Genomic DNA, 5,952 nt, shown 5'->3' on the forward strand with positions numbered 1-5,952 from the left:
AATGAACTAAATTAAAAAAAAATTTAATAACTAGATGATTAGAAGGATTTCATTACAGCTTTAACATATTCAGTAACACACTCCAGAGCAAGTTTACATCTCTTTCACAATGCGAGGAAATGTTTTTTTAAAGAATGTTGAAAGAGGGCCTCTGCATGGGGTAGGGGCTGAGACCTCAGCAGACCACCTGAGAGAGCCTGGATCCAGCCTCCAGGTGGTGGTGATCTTCCCTCAAGCTTCCCCAATTTGCACCATGCTCAACCCACAACTGGGATTATGTGAGGCCCCTCCCATCGTCCCAGGGATAGACCCACCCTACTGTAGGGCAAAGAACTTAGCAGACAGCCTCAGAGTGCCTGGTCTTGCCTCTGTCTGGGGAAGGGGCTGAGAACTCACCAGAAACCTGAGAGTGTGTCATCTGGCATCCACTTGAGGTAGGGGCTGACACTTCAACAGACAGCCAGAGAGTGCCTGGTTCCAGCCTCGGCCTGGTGGTGAACATCCCCATAGCTTCCCCAAATTGTGCCATACACAGTCCCCTAACTGGCATTACATGAGGCCCTTCCCAGGCCCCAGGAGTAGGCCTACCTTATTGTAGGGCAGAGATATTAGCAGAAGGCCTGGAGTGCCTGATTTGGCCTGTGCCTAGCGGAGGGGCTGAGAATTCAGTAGAATGCCTGAGAGTGCCCAAATCAGGCCTCCCCTTAGTGGACTTCTGAAATTGTGCTCTTAGAACCCATTAGTATGAGTCTAAAAGTTAGAAGAAAGCCTGAGTGTACCTGACTGGAGCCTGACTTAGGCCTCTTTGGGAGCTCCAGAATAACTGATTTGAAGCTATTATTTCTCTCCAAAACAAAAATCTGAGAGAACCTAAAACCTAGACCAAGCAGATTTACATACCTGATAAGAAAACACCCAATATACCCCAATAATAAAAACAGAAGACTTCAACTGAACAAAGGAAGGCTTGTGTTTCATACCAGAATCACAAACAACAAAAGAAATCCACATGCCAAAATTGCAACAGAAAAACAATTAAAGGAAAAACCAAAATAGCATATTTCTACCAAATTCTACCAGTCCAGTTTTGTAGAAGAATTCTACAAGGAGAATCCTTTAGAGATAACCCAGGACACATCATTTAAAAGAACAATCATAAACATGATCAAAGAATTCAACTAATTTAAAGAACATACAAACAAATCAAAGAACTAAAAGAAGATAGTGATAAAATTCTGACTGAATTCACAAAAAAAGAGATAAAAACATTGAAGAAAAGCCAGGCTGAAATGAAGAAGGAAGTGAAAAGCTCAGTAAGCCAATTTGAAACAACAGGAGATAGCCTCACTGCTAGCATGAATGAAATGGAAAAAAAATATCAACACTGCAGGATACAGCTGAAGAATTGGACCACTCCAGCAAAGATTATGAAAAATTAAAGAAAAACACAGGAATGGACTATGCAAGAGATGTGGGACACCATGAAAAGACCAAATCTATGTATCATAGGCACAGAGGTAAGGGAAGAATTTCAAGTTAACAGTATTAATCAGATATTGTACAGGATTGTAGAAGAGAACTTCGCAAAATTAAGGAAAGATATCCCCATACAAATATAGGAAATACATAGAACACCAAATAGACAAGACCAGAAAAGAAACTCCCCACAGCATATGACAGTAAAAACACTAAATGTACAGAACAAAGAGAGACTGTTGAAAGCTGAAAAACAATGAATCACATGTAAAGGAAAAGCCAACATAATTATAGCTGAGATATCAACGCAAATTATGAAAGCCAGAAGAACCTGGACCAAGGTATTTCTAGTTCTTGATGATGATAGATGCCAACCCAGAATACTTTACCCAGAAAAAAATGTATATTATAGTTGAAGGGGAAAGAAAAATCTTCCATGACATGAATAGGCTGAAATAATATATGTCCACAAAACTCTGCCTTCAATGAATACTTAAAGCGATATAAAGAATGGAAAAAGGTACAACTATACTTCAGAGGCAACAGAAAGAATATAAATGAAGGTATAATTGTGGAAACATAAAATTAGACAAAGAATGCAAACAGTAATCAAAATTATGGCAACCAATACACATTTTTCAATTATAAATTTAAATATCAATGTGTTGTGGGTTCTCCTCAGGCCGGCTGTGAAGACCCTAACCTGTATCGGGTCACCTGCCGATTGGAGGGGTAGGAGGCGTGAGGTCACGACACACAGACCCCGGGAGTCGGGTAGAAGCAAGCACTAGGCAAGGTGTTGAAGACTCGTTTAATGTGGGGGGGGGCACGCCTTCTATCTCCCTTTTCTCCGTCCCCAAGTCCCTTTAGTCAGTGTATCATTTTCTGATTGGTCCACGCCACACAGTCTGTCAGCCGTCACTGGGCTCGCGAGCAGGGTATGGAGGTATGGGCTCCTTTTGGTGGGCTATTTGCAGACCAAGAAGTGAAGTGAATTCTCGCTGAATCCCAGGGCTGTGGGTCCGCACCATCTTTGGAGGCCTCTTGCTACATTTCCACCCTTTTTCTTTAAAAATGACTGTCCAGCGAGAACCTGTAGGCAGCTCCACCTTGGGATGACCCCAGGATCATTGACTGTGCCTGTCTTAGGTTGTCCTATTTGGGCATGAACCTTACCCATCATTGGAGCATGGACATGCATGTCCATGTCCTGGCTTAGGTTGATTCAACCCAACAGGACCTTACCCGTCACTGGCTACCAGCCCTCCAAGGGGTATCATCCCAGGGGATCAGTCGAGGTGGGGAATTATCTGTAGGAGGCCTTGTACATTTGTGTAAGCCAAGTGTGTCGGGCTGCATAGGGCGGGTTGAAATCATCTTCGTGTATTGCTCTAAGAGCCTGATACACTGAGTGATTGAATTTTCTCTGACTGCAGGAATGAAGAACAACACATTTAAGAATTAGAAAGAGAAGAATAATTATGCCTGTCAGGAGTAGGTAAGTGACGATACATCCATTTGCCAGAAGGCATTGAGTACCAGTGTGGGGGTGTGGGTATAATTTAGAGCAATAATTTGATTAGTTAGTAATATGGAATAATTAAGAAACTTTTGATTCCAATGGCCATGAATATAGTGCGCAAGTTGTAGGCGCGCTTCAGCAATATTTTGTACTTTATAGGGGGTGAGACAAAGTGACCTAAAGCAAGGGGCACAAGCTAGCAGAGCCATGTCTTTGGTAATTGCCAGCTCTTCACTTAAGAGATCAATTTGTGGTTGTAACACATTAATTGCCTGGTGAAGATGCTGATTGATAAGGGACTGAGTGTGAAAGGTAGAGGAGGTTTTGGACACGGCCTTGTTGAGTGTCTCCACAGTAGTGGAGGATTGGGTGATAGCTACTGTAGCGGTGGCTGCCGACCCTAATGCAAGGATGATGGCTGAGATGAGAGCGGCAGTGATCCTTGCAGATAAGAATGAGGTCAGCAAGTGGGGTGGGCAGCCATGGACGCTGCATCGCATTGGGGGCAACATTAACCAGAAATGCGGACAAAGGTGGATGAGGCTTAAAGGAGGGCGGTCTAGGTGAAGCTTAGTTGGCAATGGAGACCCCAAGAAGTTCGTGATGCCAGTGCTGTGAGGCATCTTCAAAGAAGACATGCACACAGGGAATGGTACCAGCACAAGAAAGAGATGTGTGTTACATATAGCAAAGCTAGAGAGGCTGAGTCATCTAAGCCATTTGGAAGTAAAGTCCCAGAATTTGGACATGGAGCTACTGGATTTGGTGTTTGCCCTGCTGGTTTTCAGTCTTGTTTTGATCTGGTATTTCCTCACTATGCCTCCACTCCTCCCTTTTGAAATGGTAATGTGTATTTGGGCCATTTGGTGGAATGTGGTGGTTTGAATGAAAATGTCCCCCATAGGCTCCAAGTGTTTGGATATTTCATCCCCACATGATGGCGATGTTTTGGGAGGTTTTAGAAGGTGTGGCTATCCTGGAGGAAGCATGTCACTGGGGGTAGGCTAAGAGAGTACTTAAGACTTGCCAGAGCTCCAGTTACTCTCTTGCTTCCTGTGCCTGCATGATGATGTGAGAGCTTCACTTGTGCTGCTCCTGTTCCAGCCACCTCCAGCCACCAGGCCTCCCTGCCATGATGGACTTTAATTCCCCTGGAACCATAAGCTCAAATAAACCCTTCCTTCTATAAATTGCTTGGGTCAGTGTTTCTATCATAGCAACAGAAAAGTGACTAATATGGTAATGAGCCTACCAAAAGTGATATATACATTCAATGTGATCCCAAACAAAATCCCCATGACATAATTCATAGAATTTGAAAAAACATCCTTAAATTTTGTAATGAAACACAAAAGACCAAGGATAGCCAAAGAAACCGTGAACACATAGAGCAGCACTGGGGGGATTACTGTACCAGATCTCAAAGTATATTACAAAGCTATAATCATAAAAACAACATGGTACTGGAACAAAAATAGACATGTAGACCAATAGAACTTTATTGAAGACCCAAACCTGAGTACAAGCAATTTCAGTCACCTGATATTTGTCAAAGGTAACAAGAGCATACAATGGAGGAAAGACAGCATTTTCAGCAAATGGTGCTGGCAAAACTGTATCTTCACCTGTAGAAGAATGAAACTGTATCCTTATCTTTCACCTTGCACAAACGTCAACTCCAAATGGATGAAAGACTTCAATGTGAAACTGAAAACTCTGAAACTATTAAAAGAATATATTGGCAGTAACCTAAAAGATACAGGTGTAGAAAAGGACTTTCTAAATCAGACACCAGTTGCTCATGAATTATGGTCAACAAAGAACAAGTGGAATCTCATTAAACTAAAAAGCTTCTGTACAGCAAAAGAAACAATCAAGAAAGTGAAGAGAAAACCCACAGAGTGGGGAAGAAATCTTCACCAGTGACACATCTTACAGAGGTTAAACATCCAGAATATATAAAGAGCTCAAAAAACAAAGAATCAAGAACTCTCTGTTTAAATCTTTAGCCCATCTTTTCATTGGGTCATTTGGTTTCTTGAAATAATATAAGAGTGGGGAGGAAGGATTGGAGTGTTACCTGGAAGTGTCCTCTGAACATTATGTGGGAAAGTTATAGTCTCACCTGTTTCCAACCCCTATTAAAGGTTGAGAGGAGAGTCAGTTAACCCTCTCACTTAATCATTTTACCTTACCTGCATGTGGGGGAGGGGTTAATGACATATAAGCTGAGAAATCATGAGGTGCCTCTCTAGCCATTTTGTGCAGCTGTTGAGAAGTCACAGGATCTGTATTTGAGTGTGGACTTTGCAACACAGCCATAAGTGTGGGCATTCCCACTCTTCTGAAAATAAACCCTCACCCTATGCTCCTATGCTCTGTTAGCAAGCAAGCCCAATAAACTCATTAGGATTTTCCAAAAAAAAAAAAAAAAAAAAAAAAAAAAAAAAAAAAAAAATAGAGTTCTGAGCTAATATAAACCTTGCTTTTCCAGCAAAGTTGACCCCATGTTGGCAAATCCTTTGGTATTTGATTTCTTATTCCTTCTTTTCCTCCGATAAACTTCATTGCACACATATATTTATGTAACCCACTTCAAGTTATTTCTGAAAAATGTGCTAAAATTGCCTCTCTTTTGAATAATAAAAAATTTTAAAAAAGACTGTCGAAAGAGTACATACAGCAAAGTCAAATAAATATGGACAAAAGAAGTACTGGTATGCCTTTAAAATAACAATGTAATAGTTTATCAAGACGTTGCTGGTCTTTAGTCCTCTCTATTGAAACTGTACTGAGAATTTAAGAGGTTTCCATGGTTTTGGAAAGCATTTGCAGCTGGTTTTAAGCAACATGCATATTACAATACTATTGAACAACTAGCGTGGCTCATACAAAAACACTGATATAGGACACTAATAAAACTGTTCTTTAACTCACACACATGTGAGGCACAT

Source organism: Nannospalax galili, unplaced genomic scaffold (assembly GCF_000622305.1).
Source record: "Nannospalax galili isolate Female #2095 unplaced genomic scaffold, S.galili_v1.0 scaffold586, whole genome shotgun sequence".
Taxonomy (NCBI): Eukaryota; Metazoa; Chordata; class Mammalia; order Rodentia; family Spalacidae; genus Nannospalax; species Nannospalax galili.